Source organism: Capsicum annuum, chromosome 7, assembly GCF_002878395.1.
Source record: "Capsicum annuum cultivar UCD-10X-F1 chromosome 7, UCD10Xv1.1, whole genome shotgun sequence".
NCBI classification, from domain to species: Eukaryota; Viridiplantae; Streptophyta; class Magnoliopsida; order Solanales; family Solanaceae; genus Capsicum; species Capsicum annuum.
The window spans coordinates 112,883,965-112,897,376 of record NC_061117.1 but is presented as its reverse complement, the minus strand read 5'-3'; positions in this window follow the sequence as shown (position 1 = coordinate 112,897,376).

Here is a 13,412-nt window from a genome sequence, read left to right as displayed (position 1 = left end):
AATCCTTTATGACCATGCTCATATTGGGAGCATGTACCTCCTCAAGCTTGGATGTCATATAACTCTTAAATCTACCAAAACTAGTTTTAACCACCCATAAAACAACCTTAATCTCATCTACTAAGTAGAGCTTTACCCCTACCTCTAACTTCTAAATTTGTGCATCGTGCAATAACTGATTCGACATAATTTACTCTAGCTCAGCAATAGAAATAAATGGGTAGCCTGTAAGAACCAACTGACATGCACCTAAAATTCTAGTGGACTGCTATGAAGAGGAAGAAGTAGCACCAACATCAGATGCTAGGATCTCACAAGTAAGGTAACCCCTTGCTGCCTCCTATGGTAAACCTAGTAAAGGACTTCAGGATGGAGCCGCCGAGTTTCTGAAATCCTTCTTCAAGGTAATATCTATACTTTTCATTAGCTGGATAAATCTATCAACTATTGGAATAGAAGATACCTGTGAATTTTGCATAACGTGAGTAATCAAACACATAAAGGGAAGTTTGGTACTGAAATAGACTACACTATCCAGAATCTCTTCCACAATAATGTGCAGAATGTACAACCCAACTCTAAAATTAATGTTTCTATTAAGCATGCCTTGGCTGCACCACGTTTGTTATCATTCACCATAGTAGTGCAAAGTCGTTCCTCATAGCATACAACCAAGCCTTGGCAGTTTAATTTAAAGTATGTTTAGATATAGATGTACCATTGATCTAAACTGCTCTCTCACCATCCTCAGCCATATGGTCCACTAACCACTTGTAGTGTATTTATCTTTAGCAGTCAGTTTTTTTACTCATCTCAAGTTTATCATTAGGTAGTAATAATATAGAGTCTCCTCAATCAGCTAAAAAATATTTCCAAACAAAGCATTAGAGATAGCCTTGACTGATATAACAATCTCCTGATCCCAAAATCATACCATGTCTAGTCGGCGTTGGTTCCTCATGTCTTTTTTTATCGATGCAAAAAAGTTTTCATAGAACTCCCTCAACATATTTGGATTGTAGTTTTGAAGTGGCCTAGTCTTTCACCCCAACTTTTACTTATCGAATACCCGCATTAACTCTGGGACTCTATATAGTGACTCAGGTAAGATTTCAGGCTCGACCAATATACTCTACTTTTTTTTCCTCTATTATTTAGTGAGAACTATCAATTTAGAAGTCCCAAGAGTTGGACACAATCCACTACCTTAGACAATACCCCTAGGAGATATGTCATCAATAGGCCCCTTGGAGGATTTGGGGATGGACTCTTCCTCCTCCTCCCCCTCTTCCTCCTCATAACTTATCTCCTCTACATTATGACTCTGCGTAGCCCCATCTGCATCTGTATTTTGACCTTTATATTTATACTAGAGAAGTCAATGGGGGATGGCTACAAGCACCCAGGCAGTAGATGTAGTTGCCTTGTCCTTCTCATGTTCTTTCACCATTGACTTAGTTGTCCTAGTTGTATGTTGATCACTGCACCCGTTGTTAGAATACTTAACCTTATATTCACTAGACTTCCTAGATTCACAAAACGAGGCTAAAGAACTTTTTTTAGTGCCCATTTCATAACTATATTGCATAGGGCTTCTTATTGTATTTGCTTGAGTGATTTTTGAGCCAGGTACATCTATGGACAAAATTTAGTCTCAAAAGAAATCAAAAGTAGGATACGTTACTTGTTTAATCCATCTAATCACCTTTCTTACGGTCCTAATAAAAAAATCTCCCATTATCTATATTATTAACACATTTTTTTAAACTGAACTCTATTTTTAAAATTAAATCTAGCCTACCTGGGCACCATGCAACTATTACAGAGGAATGAAATTGCATTTCTTGACCTATTCTAGTAATATTTGGTGCAAAAACTACCAGGAACCTTTGCGATTTATCCTTTTAAGCATAGTTCTTCATTTTGTTTGCCCTATAGTCTTGACAAAACCCTAAGAGGTTGTTACAAGAAGGCAACATTCTAGTTTAAAGATGAAAAAGAAAGGGAAGATTATCGTTATTGAAAGGTGACATCAGTCAACTTCTCAAAATATTTCTACTTTGAATTCGTGTAAGAACTTACAACATTATTATGGTGAATTAGAGAGTAAAATTTCAGTTTAACCTTTGCATAGACTAATTTGTGAATTCAGGACAAGCCTAGTCTTCGGTGAATTTTAGGTATTGTGTAGTCTAAAGAAATTTAGAGTTTTTTGGTGGTTTAGTAGTGAGATTTGATTTAATGGTAAGTTATATGATGAGTTTAGAAAATCCAAATCTTCCAATGTGCAAAATGGGTTAGTAGAACTCCAATTATAGTAATTTTTTATTGATGGGTTAGTACATGATTTTAATATATGAGGAGTATGCAAGAAATAGACATAGCTAGGAGCTAAGACTGAGCTATTCTCTTAGTAAGACTGTGTCACGACCCGAGCCACCCCCTGGTCGCAACACGGTGGTTACGTCCACAAGTGACCAGAAGCTCACCCATGATATGGTACCTACTGTGAGCACTGAATAATATAATACTAGAACCACATATCCAGACGATAAACTAATAAGATGTTGCAATCAAAAACACTAAAATATAATCCAACACATCAGATACCACTGAATAGACTGAAACTAAATAAATGTCTATCTATCTAAAACAACTGATAACAACTAAAAACTGACTGATTGTTTAACTATCTGAAAGCCTCTAGAAGGAGTTGATGGGACAGACCCCAGCTAACTTTGACTAACTGAACATGAATAAACATTGAAATAATGATAAAATATGTCATGTCCTCGATAAAAGAGGACTCACCACTACTGCTACTGGATAATGCTAGACTGCCTAAGTAAGGTCAAGAAACTTAGCGTCCGAACCTATGTTATAAGACAATATAGTACAAAAGAAGAGTATACGATCAATACTTTGAATGTACTAGTACGTGAGATAAGGACTAACTGAAATGCATTAGACAACTGAACATGTATGCATAAACATCAAAAACTGAGAATGTCAGACCAAGCAGAAACATATACTGAAATAACCTAAAATCTAAATAACTAAAATCAATATAACTGAACATCTAAAATCTATACACATGGTCATGCAAAGCTAAATTGATATATTTTGAAAACAACAATGAGATTGTAGGAGTTGACTACAACTGACATGCCCAAATCTGAGATGTTGGGGTCAACTTCTAACCCCAGTTGGAAGTGTGTTGGTACCTTGATAGGGGTACCAATAAATAACTGACAATATGGATCCACAAGGTTGATGTCCCAAAGGATGAGGGTGTTATGCCTTTCCTGATGGAGGACCCCTCATAATCTACAATGGCGCCGTAGGTCTGGAACTTAGGGACTACTACTTATGACTCAAGCCTCTATTAACGGGGGAGTCCTCATCCCTGAATTCACTCAGTGCTAATTGTTAGTCCTAACTGAATGACACTGGTGTTATTAGTCATTTAACATGAAATAGTATTGTACTTGTAAGTTCTCCACATGAGCATGATGTTCTGAATATGATAAAAAAACCATGGTCTAACTGACTTGTTACTTGAAACAAAATTCATGTAAGGACACATAGGTATCGGGTGTTCATAATCCGCCAACACTGAATGATTACAAAAATATGAAAACAATATTTAAACAATGATAGGAAGTCATAATTCAGAGACCCAAAGATAGCAAATTTCAATAACTACTGAAATATATGAATTTGAACACGAGAATGTGTTAAACATGGGAAGACAACATATTTACATAGTTTAATTCATAAATTGATGACTCATCATGAAATCAAGGGGATAAAGCATGGAAGATAGGAATTTGAAGCATAAAATAACATAAATAACATTTTAACACATATTGGCATGGATAGAATTAGATTTACCAAGAAGTTCATGGATTAACTTCATAAATTTCATGGATAATTTCATAAAATAGGATAGAATTCAAGATTTTAAACTAAGATATGGTTTTTGGGATCAATGAGTGGAAGGAGCACATTGATGAATACCCCACATACCTTGAATTGCTTAACTTGATAAAGTGGACTAAAACTTGGGATTTAAAAGATTGATTTGAAGAAAAAAACTTAGTTATTGTTCTTGAGTATGGGAGAGGAGATTAATGTGTTATTTATTTGAGATTTGGGAAAAAATAAGCCTCTTTGAGGGTTATAGGTCGTGGGTGAAGTTATAATAGGGAAAAAGACTTAAAGGCCCTTTAACTGAATATAACATAATTTGTTCCCAGTCCATATGAGTCGACCATATGACTTGTATGGTGAGGGTATGATTGGGCTTTTTGACTCGTAAGCTGGACAGAATATAAGAGAGTATAAAATGGTTAACATACGAGTGACCCTTTTGAATTGTACCATCTTTATACGACTAGTAGCCTCTACTCGTAACTTAGACAGAATCTCACCTCACCTCACACTGACTTGGGTATGACTCACTTCTTACTACTCATATGATGGATATACGATTCAAGAGAAGTAGTCGTACCTTTAATAGAATGTCATCCATCTCGCACTTTCATGGATATGACTTTAACATACGACTAATATGGTGTACTTACAGCTTAAGGGATGAGTTGTATGATACATCAATTTTTTTTTAGTGATGGGGTGTTACAATATCTCCCGCTTAGGAAAATTCATCCTCAAATAAGATTGGTTAAGCTGAGGTACTAAGGAAACTAAGGTCGTATACTAAATGTTCATGAACTTAAATGTGACTAAATAACTGAGTCTGAGACATGATACATGGACTGAATTGATTTCATGAATGCATGTAATGACATAAGAATGGTTACATAGCTAAAATAGAGATCGGGAAAGAGACGATTTACAAAAAATCGTTACCTCAAGTTAATTCTGAATTCCTGGAGAAAGGATGAGGGTACTTGTTCTGCTTCCCAAGTAGTTCCCTCAACAGAATGATTTTGCTATAGAAATTTCACCAAGGGAACCTCTTTGTTCCTTAACCTACGAATCTAATGGTCAAGGATCTCAACTGGAATCTCTTCATAAGAGAGATTATCTCTCACATCCACTCTCTGAAGGAAAAAATGAAGCTGAATCACCAATACACTTCTTTAACTAGGAGACTTGAAACACTGGATGAACTAACGCCAACTCAGAAGGAAACTCTAGCTCATAAGATACCATTCAAAAGTGGCTTACAATCCTATATTGGCAAATATAGCGGGGAATGAACTTCTCCTACTTGCCAAACCTCTTCACCCATTTAATGGGTAAAATTTTCAAATACATAAGGTCACCAACGTCAAAGTTAAGATCTCTTCTCCTCACATCGGCATAAGATTTTTGACGACTCTAAGCTATCTTTGACCTCACTAGAATTAGCTGAACTTTCTCTATCACCTCAAACACTGAATCTAGTCCTATCAAAGTAGCCTCACCTACTTCAAACTAACTAATTGTAAATCTACATCTCCTCACATGGAGAGCCTCAAACAGATCCATTTGAATATTAGAGTGATAACTGATGTTTTAGGGAAACTCAATCAAAGGTAAGTGGTTACCCCAATGACCCTTAAAGTCAATAACACAGGCTCGTAACTTATCCTCTAAGGTTTGAATGGTCCTCTCTACCTGAGCTTCTTTCTAAGGATAAAAAGCCATACTGAGATGAATCTAGGTACCAAGACCCTTCTGAAAAGCCTTCCAAAAGTAAGAGGTAAGATGAGCACCCTTATCCAAAATAATTGACAATGGAATCCAATAAAACTTTACCAACTCCCTGAGATAGGGTCTAGCATAATCCTTAGCTGAATACAAAGAATGAAATGGCAAGAAATGGGCTAACTTGGTCATCTTATCTATAATAACCCATATCAAATCATGCTGGCGACGCGTGAGAGATAACCTTGTCATAAAATCCATGTCCACTACCTCCCACTTCAAAGTGGGGATGCTAAACTCTTGAAGTGTACTACTAGGCCTTTGGTGCTTAACCTTAACCTACTGACAGTTCGAACACATAGCCACAAACTCTACAATACCTTTCTTCATACCACTTTATTAATAAATTTCCCATAAATCACGGTACATCTTAGTGGTTCCTGGGTGAATAGAATACCATATACCATGAAATTCTATTAAAATTTGCTATATCAAACCACCAACATATGGAGCACATAATCTTCCCTGACAATGAAGCACACCATCTCCCCTTTAAGAAAATACCTCTACCTTCTAATCTCTAACCGCCTTTTTCAACTTGACCAAACTAGGATCCCTATCTTGCGTTTCATTTACTTTGGAAACAAATGAATATTATAAACCATTTTGAACCCATATGCTACCTTCAGCTGAATCAACCAACTGAATACCTAATCTAGCAAGCTGATGAACCCTACGAAATAACTCTTTCTTATCTTCCTCAATATGACAAACACTACCCATAGATAATCTGATAAGGGCATCCGTCACTATATAGGCCTTGCCATAATGATACAATACACTCATGTCATAATCTTTTAACAATTCAAGCCACCTTCTCTGATGAAGATTTAGTTCTTCTGTGTGAATATATACTATAAACTCTTGTGATCTTTGAACACATTAACATAGACCCTATAAAGATAATTCCACCAAATCTTTAAGGAAATAACAATAGCTACCACCTCAAGATCATGGATTGGGTAATTCTTTTCATAAGGTTTAAGATTTCTAGAGGCATAGGCTATAACCTTACCTCTCTGCATTAACACACAACCATGACCAACTCTAAAGAATCATAGTACACTACAAATCCATCAAAACCATCTAGCAGAGTCAAGACTGGGGCAGAAGTGAGTCAAGTCTTCAACTCTTAAAAATTCTTCTCACAGAAATTTGACAACAAAAATTTCACTTTCTTTTAAGTTAGCCGAGACATGGGAGAAGCAATATAAGAAAACACTTTAACACTTGAATTTCTTGAATACATCATCAACATCAACAATCCATAATATCATAACTTGAGGGATTTGTAAGTAAGCATAGCATAATATCATAAGAGTGGTTCATGTGAAATTCAACAACATTTACAAGACACATTACCACCATAGAATTTATTGGAACAGAGGGTCATATCATGAATCCTTCACTTAGTCACAATTTCGCTATATTGCATGATTTCTAGTTAACAAGAAATTTTATCAAAAACCTTACATGAACAACTTAGGCATAGGTGTAATCAACAAATTATTCATCATGAAAAATCAAATTTACATGTTTCGTACTTATATGATGTCATAGATTTATAAAAACACATATGGATTCCAACTTGGTAATCATTCAACATCAACAACATGAAAATAATACCTTCACCACATAAATATCATGATATATAATTTAAAAGAGGGTTCTTGGGCTTCATGGATGGAAGGAATCCATGAATAAATACTATGCATACCTTAGATGGAAGATTCTTGAAGATTAACGGTGGAACTTTCTTGAAATTGAATCCCCAATCAACTAGTTTTCTTGGAGCTTGAGATAAATCATGAAGTAATAAAAACCCAAATCTTGAAGCTTGAACTTGAAAGAGATATAACTTTTCTTGATTTCTTGACTAGGGTTCTTTGTCCCTTTGAGAAAATATAAGTTGTTCTTGAGTTTGAAGAACTTGAATATCTTAGATTTTTTAAGAAGGGTTTGAATCTTGTTCTTGGGTTTTGATCTCAAAATGAACCCTAATTGTGATGTTATGAATAAATGAGGAGTTATATGCTTTGATTTGAAATGATTGGGTGTTAAATAGGGTGGAAAAAGACCCAATAATCTCTTTAAAATGGTATTTCAGCACTATTTCGAACGAAACTGACGGTCTGAGTGATGGATCATCACACTGGGGACTAACAGTCACTCCAACTGTTATTTTTGGTCCATAAAAAAGCCTCACTGGTTTAGTTGTGATGGAAAAAGTGACGGTCCATCACTGACTTGACGTTCTGTCATTTTGTCCGTCACTCTTGGACAACTCGGGCAACTCTCAGTAAAACGGATATAACTTTTTACTCTGAAGCCGGATTTTGGCGAAATTAGTATCATTCGAAAGATAATTTAATTATATATATTTTGGTGGGTCATGAGCTCAAGAATTATCTATAGAATGGGATATATGTTCATTTGAAGTTGACTATGGCAATGCCTTTCTCAAGAATTCAATCGGTAAGGAATGTTTTGATTCGTCCAATAGATAGGACGTATTTGAGGCCTTAATATACATCAAACTTGATCATAAAACTACCAAATAACTATAATTTATTTCTTATAAACTTGAAGCATGGTTCTACTATCGGTTGGGTTTCTCAGGGTATTACAATATCTTTCCCTTCGGAACATTCATCCTCGAATGAGACTGATAGAAAGAGGAAAAAAACATAAAATGATGTACATACTGAACATCAATAACTGGAACATGATATCATGGCTGACATGATTGATAACTAAATATATCATACTGAACATGCATATCTAATGCATGACTGATAACCTGAATTCATGCATATCTGATATAGGAAAAAATGACTTATGAATTCATAACTGAATGTCTTGATGAACTAAATTTCGCATAATAAAATGCATGAATGGAAAAATGAGAACATGAGAACATAACTGATATTGAAATGTAATGCATGAACTGTATTTTGTGAATTGAACTGAGTGTTGAATACATAGCGTACAACTGAGGTTGGAGCTTGAGGGTCAACTTATGATTACCCCTCACTTCAAACTAGATTCATTATAAATAAAATTAGGATATGTAATTCATGAAAGTTTATGGGATTATAGCATATCTCCCCCTTATGACACTAGGCCCCTCCAGGAATACTGACTTGGCTGAGCTACTGAGGGAAATTGAGGCGATGCGCAAGGTACCTAGAAACGAAATCATGAATGATTATCTGAGATCTGATACTTGACCCCTAATACATGATCTAAGATGAAGAAACTAAATGTCATGCACTGCAACTGAGACAACTGAAAGAGTTACGAGGTGCTGAGCACTACTGCATGAATATACTAACTTATTTGTTTAACTGAGTAACTGATAGCTGAATACTGGGCATATGAGACTTGTCAGGGTATCTCTTTACCAACCCTTATCCTAGATCACAATTAACTATCACCTTTTGAGTCTCAAGTTATTAGATGAAAAATAATCATCTTTCATAGATGATATTGATTATCCTAGATCAATAATTAATCTCCAAATTACTATTGAGATCTTATTTTCCTACTCTCTACCTCTCATGTGAAGAAAGTAGTATATATAGGAGGGATCTTAACATTGGCCACCGCTAAGAAATCAATAAGAATAAAGAAAATCCAATACACGCAAAAATGTTTGTCTAGAAAAACTTAGCACTTCCTCTACTGTGTTAACCCACCAGGGTTCCCACAACCCCAGCTAAGGGAATTAGTTGCTCAGAGTTAGGAGATCATTCATAAAATTCATAGACAAACTCATAGAATTAATCTCACAATAATGAAACAAGAAAACCCAAAGTCTCAAATTGAATAAGAAACCAAAAATTAAGAAAAATAGGAGTATATTATAGCCCCCAATGGCCTATCTCTGAATATCTGGTATATCATTAACTAAACAAACTCTAAAGGATATTTATAGATTACAAGAAACCCTAGAAATAAAATCCTAAATAAAATAGTAAAACATTACTAAACGTATATAATAATGACTAAAAAATCATAGGAGTGTATGTAGGTTACATGAAAACCCTAGGAAATGATTTTTAAATGATCTAGGAAAATTGAGGTTGATAACCACTTACTAAGGTAGCCTATAAATCGTATGTACAATATATAGACCATATGTGGTCCTTAGTAAGTGACAGACGACCTGTATATCTCCTGAATCTCTCTAGACTTGACCCTGTGGCACTTACTAAGGCCACCTATGGACTATAGATGGCACCTATCAACTGTAGGTGCCCTTGGAAGTAATAGGATCTTATTTTTCATATTTTTAAGCTTCTAGACATCCTGTTCTAACACCTATTAGGAACCTACTTAAGTAAGTGGCACCTACTTTTGGTAAGTTCCTTGGTAAGTAGCCCAAAACTTCAACTTTTTATTTTTTTCTTCTAATTAGAATCCAAAAACTAGCTTTATTTATATTAGCATCCGAAACCTATTTTTTCTTCCGTTTAGCATCCACAACCTAGTTTCCTGCAAAATATCCCCAAAAAAACAACAAATCCTACAAAACTGTCATAAGTACATGCATATTTTCCAACTTTAAGTATCGTAAGTGCTATGAATTCATAGCATATTAGTACCCACACAACCCATAAAATCTTATAGTATAGGTATTATTGTCCTACTATATATAAGGATGTGCATGATTTTTCCCAAGCCTATGACCAGTGTCACGGATAAATTTCACTGAGACATGAACTCTCCACGACACCTGTCATAGAGCTAGAGTTGTTGGATGCATGGGGACTTTATCGGTTCACTCGTGAACTCCTATGGCAAGAAGTATATTCTGGTGGTGGTTGACTATATTTATTAATATGTGGAGGAAGTTACTCTCCCAAATAATGAAGGTAAAAGTGTCACTATATTTCTAAAGAGAAAAATCTTTTGTTGGTTTGACACTCCACATGCGATTATTGTTACTGGAAGTTCTTACTTTTGTAACCTTCTTCTTAAGGTCCTTCTTGATAAATATGGTGAGAAGTATAAGGTGGAAAAACCTTATCATCCATAGACGAACGAGCAGGTTAAGGTATCCAATAGAGAGATCAAGTTCATATTGTCAAAGACTGTGAATGCCAATAAGACTGACTGGTTGAAGAAGTTAGATACTACCTAAGTGGAGTAGGTGTCAGAACATGTGTATAAAAGTTTAAGTCAGGAGATCCAGAATCTGGAGATTTGAGACTGTCACCTATGGGGTACTACCTATGGGCTGTAGGTAGTACCTACACCACGTAGGTGTCAAAATTCATGGAGTTCCTAAGATATTGTTGTATTTTTGGGAAACTGGCACCTATGTGGGATAACCTCGGCCCATAGGTGCCACCTACGACCCATAGGTGCCACTACAGCTTGTAAGTGGCCCCGTAGGTAGACGCTGACTCTGATTTTTTTCTTTTGTTTAGGATTGGATTCTTAGAGTTTCCATGTATTCTATTAATTCCCTTTTGATGTTTTTTAGCTATTTTATGCACTCTTAATACTTACAAACGTATATTTGATTTTGATCTGGGATTGTTGTGTCCTTCATTTTGGCTGATTATTTAACTAGAGGCATTGGAATTTATTTGACAATTGTTGTGATATTTATCTAATTATTTCAATTATGAATTCCATTGATTGTTTCACAATGATTAGCGGCTAATTTTCTTATCTAGGTTTATGGGAACCCTAGCGGATTAACGAAGTACGGGAAGTAGTCAATCCTTCTAGATTATTGTTATTGTGTGTATTGTGGATTTCCTTGTGCTTATTGATTTCTTAATGGTTCCAAATATTAGGATCCTATATGTATTCACTATGAACCTTAGAGGGAGGTATAGATTGGGAAAAGGAGACCACAACAATGATTTAAAGTTAATTATTGATATAAGCTAATCATCACTATCTACTTAAGATAATTATCTTCATCTAGTCAACTTGAGACTGAGAGAAGATAGTTGAAATTGGGGTCCAAGGCAAGGGTTAGTAATACGACACTATGAGATAGAGAGGAGATGAGTGAAATTTACCAAATTATGTCGAGAGATTATTGGTGATACTTGTTAGATTCTATATGCACCATAGTTTTGTCGTTAGATTGAGCGTGATAAACCTACAGAGTTAGAAGCTAGGGGGAACACAAGCCTAGTATTTGTTTCTTACTGTTTACAACTAAAAGCATCTGAGCTTTGTTACTGTTAGCTATTCACATCAAAATTCCTTCTTTACTCTCTGTACTGCTTGGTGATTTTCGTAATCTAGAGAGATAGTTTCTTGTATTCCCTATGGGTTTGACCCCAACCTAGTTGGGTTACTATATTTTGCATCATCCACTTAATCTTCAATTAGAGGTGTAGCTTTAGGTGATATCATGAACCTACCATGGGTCCTACTTAGAAGCATAGCTTGATAGTTTTATATGAAGGTTGTGCGACGACCTCGTGCATCACATCATCATCATCTTCATCTTCATTGCACTTCATATATTGTGCTTATTTAGTGATAGTATTTCTGTTTTTGATTTGATATCTATCCATTTGTTCTATGTTCCTATACTTGTATTTTGGTGAACATGTATACTTGTTGTTCTTTTCCCTATATGTATTTCTTGTATGTGTATATAGTAGAACTGTTAGTGGAGATAGTGTGGGCTATTGTTTGGAATATTTTTTTATTGCATGTGAAATGTCCATTGTTTGTGTTTAGATGCTTTATTTTCTACTTTACTCAATCGGCCTATGATACCTACTGAGTGCAAGTGGACTATACTCACCTTAATGCTCTCTTTCGGTGTAGATTCAAGTATAAGTGTGCCACATAGATATCTGACTCATGTGGTATTTGGAGTATATTTGAGGTAGCAGACATCATATTGATGTACCATGGTTTCATGGAACTTTTTTGCTTAAAACCAGAAACTATAAAAGTACATAGGCTTGTTTTAGTAGATATGATGTGTTTTTTGTCTAGTTTGTAGGCAAATAGGTTTAGAGAGCTAAACATAAGAAAAGGAGATAAAAGATATAGAAACCATCACCTTTAATGTCACCTACATATTGATGTACCATGGTTTCATGGAACTTTATTGCTTAAAACCAGAAACTATAAAAGTACATAGGCTTGTTTTAGTAGATATGATGTGTTTTTTGTCTAGTTTGTAGGCAAATAGGTTTAGAGAGCTAAACATAAGAAAAGGAGATAAAAGATATAGAAACCATCACCTTTAATGTCACCTACATGGTGTAAGTTCTACTTACGCCATCATAAATAGTTGCATAGGTCTCAAACAATGCAACTTCAGAGAATTTGATAGTGAGAAGTTTAACTTGTTACCTACAAGAGGTAACCTATGGCCCGTAGGCACTAGTGCAAGTTGCGCAGTTTTGAGGTTTAGAGAAGCTGCAAGACCAATGATTTTCTAATACATACAAGGCTATCACCTATGAGGAATAAGTACTACCTATGCCCGTAGGTGCTTTCATAAGTAAAGTCCAGCAACATAATGGGATTATAAAGACTTCTGCTACCTACAATGTCCACCTACATGGCATAGGTGCCACTGACGGCCCATAAGTAGCACCGTAAGTGGCCACCGACTTAGTTTTCCCTATACGTTTTGCTGTAGATTTTTGATGTTTTTGTGTAACCTAGAAATACTATTTTGATTTTTTAGTCAGTTTATGCAC